We start from the raw sequence: 15,995 nt of genomic DNA on the forward strand, positions 1-15,995 counted from the left end.
TCTGAAATGGAAGCTTCTCCGCAACACATTATTCCTCCTGACTGTCTGATCTCCACTTCTCCAGCTTCCATCAGACAAACTCCTCCAGGAAAGATCTTTGTCCCTCCACGCCAGCGCCTCAGGATTCTCAGGTGGGGACACTCCTCACACCTCGCCGGCCATGCTGGCATCAAAAAATCCGTCCAGCTCATCTCTCGTTTTTATTGGTGGCCTACCCTGGAAGCTGATGTTGATGATTTTGTTCGGGCTTGTACAGTCTGTGCCCGGGACAAGACCCCTAGCCAGAAGCCTGCCGGTCTCCTCCATCCTCTGCCTGTTCCTGAGCGACCATGGTCTCAGATTGCTATGGACTTTATTACAGACCTACCTTTATCCCATGGCAACACAGTTATTTGGGTGGTCGTTGATCGTTTCTCCAAGATGGCACATTTTATCCCTCTTCCAGGTCTTCCTTCTGCGCCTCAGTTGGCGAAACAATTTTTTGTGCACATTTTTCGCCTTCACGGGCTTCCTACGCATATCGTCTCGGATAGAGGCGTTCAATTTGTGTCGAAATTCTGGAGGGCCCTCTGTAATCAGCTTTAAAATCAAATTAAACTTCTCATCTTCTTATCATCCCCAATCCAATGGGCAAGTGGAAAGAGTTAATCAGGTTCTTGGTGACTATTTGCGACATTTTGTTTCCTCCCGCCAGGATGACTGGGCCGATCTCCTACCATGGGCTGAATTCTCGTACAATTTCAACGTCTCTGAGTCTTCCGCTAAATCCCCATTCTTTGTGGTGTACGGCCGTCACCCTCTTCCCCCCCCTCCCCACTCCCATGCCCTCTGGTTTGCCCGCTGTTGATGAGGTGACTCGGGACTTCTCCACCATCTGGAAAGAGACTCAAAAATCTCTCCTACAGGCCTCATCCCGGATGAAGAAACATGCCGACAAAAAAAGAAGAACTCCTCCTGTCTTTTCTCCTGGAGACAAAGTGAAGCTCTCCGCCAAGTATGTCCGCTTTCGTGTCCCCAGTTATAAACTGGGACCACGTTATCTTGGTCCTTTTAAAATCAAATGCCAAATCAACCCTGTCTCCTACATACTCCTTCTTCCTCCTTCTCTCCGTATTCCTGATGCTTTTCATGTCTCTCTCCTTAAACCACTCATCCTTAACAGCTTCTCTCCCAAGGTTGTTGCTCCTACTCCTGTTTCCGGGTCCTCTGACATCTTCTCGGTTAAAGAAATTCTGGCATCCAAGACGGTCAGAGGTAAAAAAAAAAAATTCTTGTAGATTGGGAGAATTGCGGCCCGCAGGAGAGGTCATGGGAACCCGAGGACAACATCCTTGACAAGGACCTTATCCACAAATTCTCAGGTTCAAAAAAGAGGGGGAGATCCAAGGGGTTACTGCTACGCTGAGTGCTCCGGGACCCCGCTCCTCCCCGGAATGCTCACAGCGCTCTCCTGTTCGCAGCGCCCCGCTGACCGGGTGCGCTGCAATAATGTCCCCAGCCGGGATGCGATTCGCGATGCGGGACGCGCCCGCTCGCGGTGCGCATCCCGACCCGCTTACCAGACTCGCTCCCCTTCTGTGCTTCCCCGGCATGCGCGGCCCCGCTCCCTAGGGCGCGCGCGCGCCGGGTCTTTGCGATTTAAAGGGCTGGCGCGCCACTGATTGGCGCATGGGTTTTAATTAGTGTCTTCACCTGTGCACTTCCCTATATTACCTCACTTCCCCTGCACTTCCTTGCCGGATCTTGTTACCATTGTGCCAGTGAAAGCGTTCCTTGTGTGTTCCTGGCCTGTGTTCCAGACCTCCTTGCCGTTGCCCCTGACTACGATCCTTGCTGCCTGCCCTGACCTTCTGCTACGTCCGACCCTGCTCTTGTCTAATCCCTTGTACCGCGCATATCTTAGCAGTCAGAGAGGTTGAGCCGTTGCCGGTGGATACGACCTGGTTGCTACCGCCGCTGCAAGTCCATCCCGCTTTGCGGCGGGCTCTGGTGAAAACCAGTAGCAACTTAGAACCGGTCTACCGACACGGTCCACGCCAATCCCTCTCTGACACAGAGGATCCACCTCCAGCCTGCCGAATCCTGACAGGTATTAGTCTAGAGGTATTTGGTACCCCTTTTCTCCCTTTATATATTATTTTATATTGGTATTTTTTGGTGTAAATACTTTCCATATAGCCTCGACTAATTTATTTTGTGAGCTGCACATACTCCAATTTTTTCTGTTTTTGAGATAAGCCTGATTTCTTGCAATGTTGGTATTGGCTTGTGATTCTCAATACTGGCCACTATTGCATTGGCACAGATATTTGGAGGAAATCCAAAGAGTCCAGAACTGATGGCTGGAATGGCCAGAGAGGAAATTTCCTCCTCTCCAGCTAGATCAAGAATGTGGTGTATTGTGAACTGAAGCTGCTGTATTATCATGTTGCAAGGCAGTGTTCCAGAGCCTGTAATGGCCAGTTGGGAGGTTGAAATGGGCCCTTGCTGTAATACCAACAGATCAGAGTCATGTTGTATACTAGACTCCCTGCCTGCACAAAGGCAGCAGCAAGGCCATCATTATGCTGAAGGTATGAATTTGCAGGGTTAACTATAGCTTGCACTCGCTGGGTTTCCATGGAACCCATGCCAATCCGGAGTAGGGTGTTATTCCAGATCTTTGTTCCAAGGGCCGGTTGAAAGGATTCAGACACCATACTTGATCTAATGGTTTGTTACATGTTACTGTTGGAGGTATTGGGAGGCACATGAAATTGCACCACAGAAGGTGTGATTGTATTAACATGTGAAAGTGGTCTCTTTCCTGGGGACTGATGATGATCAGTGATAGGAGACTGATTATGATGATTATCATTGGAAGGGGACTGAAACTGTGCATGGGGTTCATCTTGGGCTGGAGGACTGTCTTCACTGGGTACAGAGGTCTGACTTCTTATTGAGGCACAACAAATATTAGCAGAATGAAATACAGAGCTTTCCGGTGAGGGCTGATCCGGATTGTGTGGGTTTGATTTGGGTATAGGCCAGTGATCTGGTCATTACGTACAAAATAACTCCTATCCTGAGTCATACCTGGAAAGAAATCAAGTGCTTCAGCACTAGAGGAAGTTCCATTTGGAAACCTTCCAGCAACTTGCAAGTTCTGTTTGGGTGTACTGGATGAGGGCTCATTACACGGAGTAAGAAGATTGGGTAAGCCCAGATGGCTGACAGTAGAGGAAATGGATGAGGCAGCAATTCCTGATCCTTCAAGATGGCTGACAGAAAAGGAAGTGGGACGTGCCACACTTCCTGGCACTACAAGATGGCTGCCAATACAGGAAGTTACTGTAGTAACATGGCCACCATTAGACGGAGGTTGAATAGCATATAGTGGGGTGGGTGCATTTTGGGGCGTTTCCATTTTTGCAGCATGCGGAATTGCTGTGGCAGTACATGGTGGAGCATATACAGGCCAGGCTTGGCCACAGGAAATACAGTCTTTTACTGAGGGCAGGTTTTGCTGACCACAATGGGGACACAACCAACAGCTAGGATCATCATCATTGTTACGTGGCTCCTCACACCCTGGGAGGAAGGGAGCTTGCAAACAGCTCATATTTACCCTTTAAAGTTAACCAGTGCAGGAATTACCCTATTAGCAAAATCTCTCAGTGGACTGCCCGTACACAAATTGGTATCCAGCACTAACAAAATAGTGTGCATTTGTCAACCAAAGTTTGCCTCCTGATGCTAATCTCTTGTACACAAGAACAGCGGGAAAATACCCTGCCGCTAGGGTTTGTCTTAGAGGTTCGACAAGACCATCTGTTTGGCTTCTCAGAGCCGCTCAATGAACACTGATAAGAACTATAGATTTATAAAGAAATCAGTAGACTTACGGCGTTCTGTAGGTTGGGGTTGATCATGCCCTTTGTGCGGCCCCAGATTCCTCCGGATGGTTAAAGCTGTCGATCCCCCAGACTTGGTCTTCCCGCGAGTGCGGTCCTGGGAACAAAATGTAACATGCTAATTGTGATGTCATAACTAAACCTCCCTAAACCTCCTTCTTTGCACAATGTAAAAACCAACTGTGCTTCCTGTAATAAAGCCAAACTCTTTGGGGAACAGCTGAGTTTCCTGCTAAGAAAGAGTGTACACCAACATCCCCTGTGTGGTATATATTTTTTATGTCAACACTTTTTCTGGCAGATTCTACAGAGACAAGTCTTGGCTGGGAGAAGTCATCATGATAACTGATCTAAAAAGGAGAAGGGAACGACTCCATTCAGAAAAAAACATCACCTGTTGGCATTAATGGTCTCAGTATACAGGATTTGGTCAGTTACAGTATGATGGTAAAATGTATGGTGATAATATTCCTCCCTGTATACTGGTATTATTGGTAATATTGGTCAGTGTACAGTATTTGGTCAGTAACAGTATGATGGTAATATGTATGGTGATAATATTCCTCCTTATCTCTGGTAATATTGGTCTCAGTATACAGGATTTATTCAGTAACAGTATGATGGTAATGTGTATGGTGATAATATTACTCAGTGCATGCTGGTATTATTGGTGATTGTGTTCTCGTTGTACAGGCCAGAATTTGCAATGGGACCCACAGGACATTAGTTACCCCCCTGATCTTAAATCTGCCTCGCCGCCACATAAGCTTGGTGCTGCAGCAACAGCGCAACCATCTTCTTGCTGATCGGATCACTATGTGAAGTCTGCAGAAAATTATGCAGGGCCTCATGTTTGACTTTTGCCTAAGGCCTCACAAAGTCTACAGCCACCTCTATTCATATATATATATATATATATATATATATATATATATATATAAGATAAGGAGTGTATATAGTGATATGGGGGAAGATTTATCAGAACCTGTTCAGAGGAATAGTTGCCCAGTTGCCCATAGAAACCAATCAGCAGATCGCTTCTTTCATTTTTAACAAGGCCTCTGCAAAATGAAAGAAGCAATCTGATTGGTTGCTTATGGGCTACTTTTCCTCTGCACAGGTTTTGATAAATCTCCCCTAGGGGGAGTATATATATATATATATATATATATATATATATATATATTGATAAAGGGAGTGTATATAGTTATATAGGAAGTGTATATATATATATATATATATATATATATATATATATATATAATGATATAGGAAGTGTGATTTTTTTTCAGGGGGGGGGGGGGGGGAGGGTTGCTTATGCAGCATCTTGCCAGGAGGGCACTAGGTTTGCTTCTGCCCAGAAGAATTTTGGCTTACTTAGGTTCATTTTGTCAAAATGTAGTCTTGCTTTTTTATGTCTGTGTCAGCAGTGGAGTCCTCCTGGGTCTCCTGCCATAGCGTTTCATTTCATTTAAATGTCGATGGATAGTTCGCCCTGACACTGATGCTCCCTGAGCCTGCAGGACAGCTTGAATATCTTTGGAACTTGTTTGGGGCTGCTTATCCACCATCCAGATTATCATGCGTTGACACCTTTCATCAATTTTTCTCTTCCTTCCTCGCCCAGGGAGATTATCTACAGTGCATGGGTTGCAAACTTCTTGATAATGTTGCACACTGTGGACAAATCTAGATCTCTGGAGATGGACTTGTATCCTTAAGATTGTTGATATTTTTCCACAATTTTGGTTCTCAAGTCCTCAGACAGTTCTCTTCTCCTCTTTCTGTTGCCCATGCTTAGTGTGGCACACACAGACACACAATGCAAAGACTAAGTGAACTTCTCTCTTTTTTATCTGCTTTCAGGTGTGATTTTTATATTGCCCACACCTGTTACTTGCCCCTGGGGAGTTTAAAGAAGCATCACATGCTTGAAACAATCTTATTTATCCACAATTTTGAAAGGGTGCCATTAATTTTGTCCAGACCATTCTTGGAGTTTGGTGACATTATGTCCAATTTGCTTTTTTTCCTCCCTTTTTGATTTAGTTCCAATACACACAAAGGGAATAAACATGTGTATAGCAAAACATGTGTTACTGCAATCATTTTCCTTGAGAGATACTTCACTTTCTTGAATACATTTCAGGGGTGCCAACATTTACGTGTGTGCGTGCGTGCGTGCATATATATATATATATATATATATATATATATATATATATATATATGGGAATATGCAAAGCAGCTCATTACACAACCTTTTCAGGTAGTGTTCCCTGGTATCAGCTTAGCTACTGTTAAGGAATATAAAAAGCTGAACAGGATATATGCCAAGCCAGACTACTCCCCCAAAAGGGAAGTTTTGACCCATCTGCAGACAGCTGTTTCGGGGTTTTTGCCCCTCGTCAGTACAGAGCAGGGTGATCTGGCTTGGCTGTGGTGAGAGGCCTGAGGCTTTAACCCCTTAAGGACCGGAGGTTTTTCCGTTTTTGCATTTTCGTTTTTTGCTCCTTGCCTTTAAAAAATCATAACTCTTTCAAATTTACACCTAAAAATCCATATGATGGCTTATTTTTTGCGCCACCAATTCTACTTTGTAATGACGTCAGTCATTTTGCCCAAAAATCTATGGTGAAGCGGGAAAAAAAATCATTGTGCGACAAAATTTAAAAAAAAAAACGCTGTTTTGTAACTTTTGGGGGCTTCCGTTTCTACGTAGTACATTTTTCGGTAAAAATGACACCTGATATGTATTCTGTAGGTCCATACGATTAAAATGATACCCTACTTATATAGGTTTGATTTTGTCGGACTTCTGGAAAAAATCATAACTACATGCAGGAAAATTAATACGTTTAAAATTGTCATCTTCTGACCCCTATAACTTTTTTATTTTTCCGTGTATGGGGCGGTATGAGGGCTCATTTTTTGCGCCGTGATCTGAAGTTTTTAACGGTACCATTTTTGCATTGATAGGACTTATTGATCGCTTTTTATTCATTTTTTCATGATATAAAAAGTGACCAAAAATGCACTATTTTGGACTTTGGAATTTTTTTGCGCGCACGCCATTGACCGTGCGGTTTAATTAACGATATATTTTTATAATTCGGACATTTCCGCACGCGGCGATACCATTTATGTTTATTTTTATTTTTATTTACACTGTGTTTTTTCTTTTATGGGAAAAGGGGGGTGATTCAAACTTTTAATAGGGAAGGGGTTAAATGATGTTTATTCACTTTTTTTTTGCAGTGTTATAGGTCCCATAGGGACCTATAACACTGCACACACTGATCTTTTACATTGATCACTGGTTTCTCATAAGAAACCAGTGATCGATGATTCTGCCGCATGACTGCTCATGCCTGGATCTCAGGCACTGAGCTGTCATTCGGCGATCGGACAGCGAGGAGGCAGGTAGGGGCCCTCCCGCTGTCCTGTCAGCTGTTCGGGATGCCGCGATTTCACCGCGGCTATCCCGAACAGCCCACTGAGCTAGCCGGCATGCTTTCGGTTTCACTTTAGACGCGGCGTTCAGCTTTGAACGCCGCGTCTAAAGGGTTAATAGCGCGCGGCACAGCGATCAATGCCGCGCGCTATTAGCCACGGGTCCCGGCCGTTGTTAGAGGCCACGCCGTGGCCCCGCGTTATAGATCGGGAGTGGACACATGACGTTCCAGTACGTCATGTGTCCTTAAGGGGTTAAAAGGGGTCAGTACTTTCCTCAGGGAGAGGACACCTCTTCAGGTGTAACAGAGATTCAGGTTAGGCCATTTAGCACGCCGCAGGCATTCTGGGTAGGGGAATATGCAAAGCAGCTCATTACACAACCTTTTCAGGTAGTGTTCCCTGGTATCAGCTTAGCTCCTGTTAAGGAATATAAAAAGCTGAACGGGATATATGCCAAGCCAGACTACTCCCCAAAAGGGAAGATTCGACCCATCTGCAGACAGCTGTTTATTTATTTATTTATTTTTTATCTAAAGCCGAGGAACGTGCTCTCGATTCACCCAAAGTGCAAGAAAAAGTGCAAACGTGTTACACTAAAAAAAAAACGTGCACAAAGGATGCGGTCTATCGCAAGCCCTTCTCCGATAGGAGAGAGGCCCCCCAACAAACCTTACCCTTCGCCTCCGGACCAAAAGGTACCTGCGAGGTTCCAGATTCGATGTCCCTTTTCGCCGAAGCTACTAGGGGACCACAAATGCTCCCGGCATCCCCCTTGGCGTTAGCCAAGGTATCTGCCCGCAGAGCCGATAACGGTAGGTACCCTGCCAAAGCAGGAGTACCCGGGGTGTTTGCAGGGAGGTGCGGAACCTAATGGCCACACACACCTCCCCTAGACCGCCAGGAGGGACACCAAGAAAGGGCTACCGCATCCTGACAAATCCTGTGAACACACAACACGCAAAAAGTGACACAAAAAAGAAATAAATAAGTGAATGTGTGCAGATATACTGCCCGGATCTATAAAAAATTCTCTGATCCTAGCCAGAAAACTGATAAGAACAGATACTACACTTGATCTTAGCCAAAAGGCCGAGAAGCGAAGTACAGACGAGGGGCAAAAACCCCGAAACAGCTGTCTGCAGATGGGTCGAAACTTCCCTTTTGGGGAGTAGTCTGCCTTGGCATATATCCCATTCAGCATTTTATATTCCTTAACAGGAGCTAAGCTGATACCAGGGAACACTACCTGAAAAGGTTGTGTAATGAGATGCTTCGCTTCTCGGCCTTTTGGCTAAGATCAAGTGTAGTATCTGTTCTTATCAGTTTTCATGCTGGTGGGGATGGGTGCTGCATGGAGGATGTAGGTGTACCAGGGCTTTCCGGGGCTGGTTCTGAGGAATCAGCTCGACGGCTGCCCCGATGTGACTTGTTCCCTCCAGGTCTCGCCATGAGGCTGAGAGGGTCTAGAGCCGAGGTACTTTTGTGCCTCGGGGCGTGGTGACCCCGAGGTGCCGAAATTCACTGGGAGGATAGACTCACTGAGTTGAAGCACGGGCACCATAATCTCTTCACCTTGTGGCACTCACCTCTTGATTCCCGGCCTTCTGGCTAGGATCAGAGAAATTTTTATAGATCCGGCCGGATGTCCGGGCAGTATATCTGCACACATTCACTTATTTATTTCTTTTTTTGTCTCACTGTGTCACTTTTTGCGTGTTGTGTGTTCACAGGATTTGGCAGGATGCGGTAGCCCTTCTGGGTGTTCCTCCTGGCGGTCTAGGGGAGGTGTGTGTGGCCATTAGGTTCCGCACCTCCCTGCAAACACCCTGGGTACTCCTGCTTTGGCAGGGTACCTACCGTAATCGGCTCTGCGAGCAGATACCTTGGCTAACGCCAAGGGGGATGCCGGGAGCATTTGTGGTCCCCTAGTAGCTTCGGCGAAAAGGGACATCGAACCTGGAACCTCGCAGGTACCTTTTGGTCCGGAGGCGAAGGGTAAGGTTTGTTGGGGGGCCTCTCTCCTATCGGAGAAGGGCTTGCGATAGACCGCATCCTTTGTGCACGTTTTTTTAGTGTAACACGTTTGCACTTTTTCTTGCACTTTGGGTGAATCGAAAGCACGTTCCTCGGCTTTAGATAAAAAAAAAAAAAAGCTTTCTGCAGATGGGTCGAAACTTCCCTTTTGGGGAGTAGTCTGGCTTGGCATATATCCCGTTCAGCTTTTTATATTCCTTAACAGGAGCTAAGCTGATACCAGGGAACACTACCTGAAAAGGTTGTGTAATGAGCTGCTTTGTATATTCCCCTACCCAGAATGCCTGCGGAGTGCTAAATGGCCTAACCTGAATCTCCTGAAGAGGTGTCCTCTATATAATTTGTGTTTATATATAAACACAAATTACCTCCAATGAGTCGACAGGATTCAAAGCACTGGACACACAAATAAGGGAGCTCAAATTTTTTCACCCATGATGCAATGCGTTTCACACTGCTTAAGCAGTCCTACTGTGAAACGCGTTGCATCATGGGTGAATAAACTTTAGCTCCCTTATTTGTGTGTCCAGAGCCTTGAATCCCGTCGACTCGTTGGAGGTCATTCTGTTGCTTGTTTCTATTTGGACATGGAGAGTCTGCAGACATCTAGCTTTACTCCCCTTTTCCATTGTTACACTTGGAGGAGTGTAACTTGATGTGGTAAGCACCACTTGTATTAGTTGCACACCGTGTAACAACGTTATCACACTACGGAGCGCTGTCTGCCTTTTGTTTTATTCTGTGTATATATATATATATATATATATATATATATATATATATATATATATCAATGGGGAAGATATATCAAAACCTGTCCAGAGGAAAAGTTGCTGAGTTGCCCATAGCACCCAATCAGATCGCTGCTTTTATTTTTCACTGGCCTTTTCAAAAATGAAAGAAGCGATCTGATTGGTTGCTATGGGCAACTCAGCAAATTTTCCTCTGAACAGGTATTGATAAATCTCCTCCAATGTGTATGTATGTTCCAGCATTACTTCCAAACAGCTGAAGATATTTCAATAATACAAACATAACATAGATAAATAAACTCTAACCTACACCCATTTGCGAGGGTCGGGGTTTTCGTTTAAATGGGCACTGTCACCAACTTTATTTTTTTAATATGTTGTAGTACTTATGTACTACAACATATCTCTAATATACTTTTATTTTTATTTTTTTCATCAAAAAGGTTTAATTTACATTTAAAAACCGGCTACTGAAAAAGGACTGATTTTGGAGTGGCAATCAGTCCTTTTTCAGTTAGGCTGCACTCGCTCCCTGCCTGTCAATCAGACAGGCGGGAACGAGCGCATTGGCTCCCCGGCCACTGGCTGGGAGGCCACTCCTCCCGCACATCGCCGCCGTCGCCTCGTTGCCGCCGCTGTCCCTGCACACCCGCTGCCGGACTCTGCAGTAACTGCAAGTGTAATGAGGGAACGGGGTATGCGGGGCGGGAGGGGGGGAGGAGGGAATGGGCTAGTGCCGTAGCGGGGGGAACGGGCTAGCAAAAAAAAAAAAAAAAGGATGGTGGGAGCTACCCTTTAAAGTCCCATGCTAGTCTATGGCAAATGTATGTTCCAGCATAACTTCCAAATGGCTGGAGATATTTTGATGAAACTTAGTACACATGTTACTTTATGTCAAATAAAAATATATAATAGTTAAATTGAGCCTAACCTACCCCCTTACGTGAAGGATGGGTTTTTAGTCTTATGTCCCATGCAAGTATATAGGACTTCCAGTACCTTACTCCAAGCTCCGCTCTGCATCTCCCGGTGAGTGGGTCAACCAAAGCCACACCCTTTTATTTTCTACCCTTTTTGTGCATAAGTCCGGCTTGCAATCTCTTCATCACAATTCAGCCCGAGGACGAGATAGGAGGATGAGATATGGGGTCGGGATATAAGGACGGGCTATAAGGATGAGATATAAGGGTGGGAGATGAGGAAGGGATATGAGGACAAGTGATTCCTCCTATGCTGCTTTTCCTCCCCCACAAGGATTAGGTAGGGTAGCTACCATGTGGGACACCTGACCAGGGCAGTTTTTAGAGTATTATGTAGATGGATCGTGCGCCAATTATCAAGTAAAGTGAGACAAACCCAATTATTCTATGTCTGGTCAGGCCCATAACTGCACCCTTAAATATGTAAAGCTCACTGGCACAGATTTATCCATCTGTCTAAGGACAAAAACTGAATTGTCTATAGCAACCGATAACAGCACAACTTTTATTTTACCAGAGAAATTTGAAAAGTGAAAGCTTAACTCTGATTGGTTGCTAAGGACATATCAGTTTTTGTCTGGAGCTGGCATCAGCATGAGAACATATGGTGGCAGAATGAGACAGCCTGGAGGTGGCATCAGCATCATCAGGAGTCGTGAAAGTGACTGGTGGTGGGTGGCAATACCAGTACCTGGTGATGAAGGAGGGTGAAAAAAGGAAAATTTCACATCAGATGTGTGACATCAGGCGGGTGGCAGGATCAGAATAGCAGCTGAGGCAGGAAGGCAGAAGAAAACGGTCTCTTTTGTAAAAGTGTTAGTGTGCACAAGTAAGTATTGGGGATATGCATTACGTAACACTTAACTTTTAATAATATTCCTAGGATAAAATATGTGTACCTCAAATTTTTTTTAAATCAAACAAAAGGAAAGGTGTGCAAAAAACACCACATGCCACCTACACCGCCAAGTATTGATGGGATGCAAAGACCTCTAAAAATATCTAAAAAGATCTGTGATGTAAAGACTTCTAAAAGGTGTAAGGGAACAATGTATGGTCCATTGTAACCGGTGGGGGTAAAAACTCCCCTGTAAGGCCCTACTCTCACATTATTAATTACACTCTTGCCAAGTGTTACTCACCCTAAAAAGGGCAGCCCCACACAGGAACCTCTCCCTATTTCCACCTACAAACACTGCCATTTCCCAGGGTGGAAAAGGTGGAAGAAAACAACGTATTGTCCATTATAGCAGGTCAGGGTAAAAAATTCCCCTGGAAGGCCCTTCTTGGCAAGTGTTAGTCGCCCTAAAAAAAAAGCTGACCCCACACAGAAAACTCTCTCTATTTCCATCTAAAAACCCTGTGAAATGGCAGTGTTTGCAGGTGGAAATAGGGAGAGGTTCCGGTGTTGGGCTGCACTTTTTAGGGCGAGTAACACTTGCTAAGAATGGAATTAATAATGGGGCCTTACAGGGGAGTTTTTACCCCCAACCGGTTACAATGGACCATACATTGTTCCCTTTCCCCTTTTAGAAGTCTTTGCATCACGTCAATATTTGGTGGTGTAGATGGCACATGGTGTTTTTTGCACACCTTTCCTTTTGTTTGATTTGAAAAACATTTTTGGGTACATATATTTCATCCTAAGAAAAGTTAAGTTTTAGATAATGCATATACTCAATACTCACTTGTGGTCTGATGCCAAGGAATGTCTGTAACTGGGGAGCAGCACCTAAAACTTGGTTTGCACTATCCATATTTGTGAAGTGTTGGTGTGGCACCATGGTCAATCTACTCTGATGCATCATGCATTGGTGGGTGGAAATCCTGGCTGATCCATGCCTGATTCATCTTCACAAAGGTCAGTCTATCCACATTTTTCGTGGCCAAATTAGTTCTCCGAGGGTCCAATAAGGAGGAGAGCCAGAAGTCATCCCGCTGCCGAATGGTGACAATTCGGCGTTCACTACGCAAGCAGGTGAGCATGCATCGTGCCATTTGTGCAAGTAACTCAGAGGGACTCCCTGCCTCCATCTCCACTGCATACTGCCACGGTGTGTCTGGGTCCTCTGTCTCGCCTTCCTCATAAGCTTCTAGCTCCTCTAGCTGCTCCTCCTCTCCTGTCAGATGACTAGAAAAACCGCCCATCTCGCAAAACCTAAACTGTGCTCCACTGTGCCCCCTACCCCTCCTCCTCCAGTTCAGCCCCCAAAGGGCTCATATGGCCATGAGATGTAGGGGCCATGTCTCCAGTCCCCTGACCAGCCATCTTTTCCAACATGTGCTGTAGAAAATGAAGCAGTGGAATGACGTAGTTCATTCCGTAATCCTGGTGACTGACTAATAATTTGGCTTCCTCAAAGGGCCTGAGCAAACGGCAGGTGCCACGTATGAGCTGCCATTGGTTGACATTGAAGTTACACAGGGGAGTACCCCTATCCGCTTGGATCGTCCGCTTGTTCATATAGTCGGTCCAACATATGGAAGGAGGAATTCCAACGTGTGGAAACGTCGCAAATCAGACTATGTTGGGGGATGCTGTTCTGATGCTGCAGCTCAAGGAGGGTGTGCTTTGTGGTGTACGAGTGGCTGACGTGCATGCAAAGTTTCCTTCCCATTGTTAGAATGTCTTATAGATGAGGGGAACACTTCAGGAACCACTTGACAACCAGATTAAACACATGTGCCATGCAGGGCGCATGTCTCAGGCTTTCGTGTTGCAGCGGAGACAAGATGTTCTTCCCATTGTCGGTCACGATGGTTCCCATTTCCAGTTTTTGTGGAGTAATTGATTTCTTGATGAATTACTTTTAGTTCCTCCCCTGTGTGACTCTGTTTTCCAAGGCAAACCATGTGAAAAACAGCGTGACACTGCCGTGCCCTGCACACATAGTATGCTGGAGGGGCACTGAGACTTGTCCATGCAGTGGAGACTGAGGACACGGTGGAGGATGAGGAGGCGAAGTCGCACACTGTTACAGTACCAACGGCCTGAGAGTGTGGAGGCGGAAGTGGCGTGACCTGTCCAAGTTGCTGTTGTGGCTGTGCAGGAACCACATTTACCCAGTGGGCCGTAAAGGACATGTATTGTCCCTCACCGTAGTTACAGCTCCACATGTCGGCGCTGCAGTGCACTTTGGTACACACCGACAGGCTCAAGGACTGGCCCACCTTCTGTTCCACAAAATTGTGCAGGGCTGGTACTGCCTTCTTCGCAAAGAAATTACAGCTTGGGACTCTCCACCCCGGCTCGGCACAACCCATCAGTTCTCTGAAAGGTGCAGAGTCCACCACTTGAAAAGGGAGGGACTGCAGCACCAGCAACTTGGACAGGAGCACATTCAGCTTCTGCACCTTTGGATGAGTGGGCGCATACTGTTGTCTCTTGAACATGGCTTCGCCGATGAATTGCTGGCGGAATGACTGACTAGATTCAGGAGGATCTGGAGCGATATAACATGGGTATGACACACAGCTCCCTTTGGCTGAGGTTGTGGAGCCTTTGCTGGCTCAAGCAGGGAGCGGCATGCCACTGGGTGATGCAGCAGGCTGGACCACCACATTGGAGCCACGGTTCTCCCAGGACACTTTATGGTGATGCTGCATATGTTAACACAGGGCCGTGATGCCAAAATTGGGACCCTGGCCACGCTTCACCTTCTGCCGACACTTCTTGCATGTGGCAAGGTTAACATCCTCCGTATGCTTGATGAAAAACTGCCACACCGCCGAGTAGCTGATTTTCCCACCAACACTCATTCACTGCTACTGCCTCCGACTCTAGGAACCCCTGTTCCACTACCTCACGGGAAGGTAAGCTGCCGCGACGCACGTGGTCTACCCCGGGCACATTTGGCTCCAGCCTTTTCACTTCTGCCACCATGCTGACTGCCAACCATGTTACCACCTTGCTGGCTCAGCTGCTACCTCACGGGCAACCTGCAACCCTCTCCTCCTGATGATGATGAAGCCCCTTCTGCACCCTGCTCCCAATTGTGATCGGCTTCATCATCATCAACACGTGTCTGCACGTCACTGATTTCCTCCTCAGGTTCCCCAACAGTGTCTGCTTCAGGAGCCTGAATGCTCGCAACACCACCTCCCACGCCACTCTCCTCATCACTACTTTCCCGCCTAGCGGAGGAAGTGGCAGATGTCTCCTCCCCTTCTTAGCTTGGCTGCTGACTGTCCTCTAGTATATGGTCCACACTAAATAGTGGAGCTGAATCCACAACATAAGATACATCTGTGCGGGAGGGAACAGCATAAGACAGAGGCAATGGGAGGACAGGGACTGCTCCCGGACCATGCCAACTGAGGGCTGTGTCTGAGGAATCCACCTACTGTTGACTGGGAGTGTCAGATTTCTCTTGTGATGAAGTGGATGACCATGTTAACCAATTGATGATGGTAGATGGGTTTCTGGTTGAGACACAACCGCAAGTTGATACTGGGAGCTCAGGCCTCTTGCTGCCACTCCTGCTGCCACTCGCCCCTAGTCTGCTGCGACCTCTGCCTGATGAATTTAGGCCTCTGCCACTCCTCTGTGCACGTCCTGGCACTTTTTTGCCTGACATACTTAGTGCATATATGAGGGGAGTACAATACGCTCCACTACGCTTAAAACAGTATTTGTCTACAACACCAACAGGTGTGCACTTTTGGCTGGCCTTTCACTGTATGTAGGCCCTTAAGACTTAAACAGGAACAAAATGGTACACCACTTAGATGTACGTATGTTGGATGCACTTATGACAATGCGCTCCAGTACGCTAAAAACAGTATTTGTCTACAACACCAGCATTTGTGTACTTTTGCTTGGCCTTTCACAGTTTCTAGGCCCTTAAAGGGGTATTCCGCTGCTCAGCGTTTGGAACAAA

At 46.3% G+C, this 15,995-nt stretch overlaps 2 pseudogenes; one reads left to right on the top strand and one right to left on the bottom strand.

Annotated features, from left to right (window-relative positions):
• Positions 1-8,308: 8,308 nt before the first annotated feature.
• LOC130275230 (U2 spliceosomal RNA) lies at positions 8,309-8,450 on the bottom strand (annotated as a pseudogene).
• A 170-nt stretch (positions 8,451-8,620) lies between these two features.
• Positions 8,621-8,730, top strand: LOC130275261 (U2 spliceosomal RNA; annotated as a pseudogene).
• The last annotated feature ends 7,265 nt before the right edge of the window (positions 8,731-15,995 follow it).

Source organism: Hyla sarda, chromosome 5 (assembly GCF_029499605.1).
Source record: "Hyla sarda isolate aHylSar1 chromosome 5, aHylSar1.hap1, whole genome shotgun sequence".
NCBI classification, from domain to species: Eukaryota; Metazoa; Chordata; class Amphibia; order Anura; family Hylidae; genus Hyla; species Hyla sarda.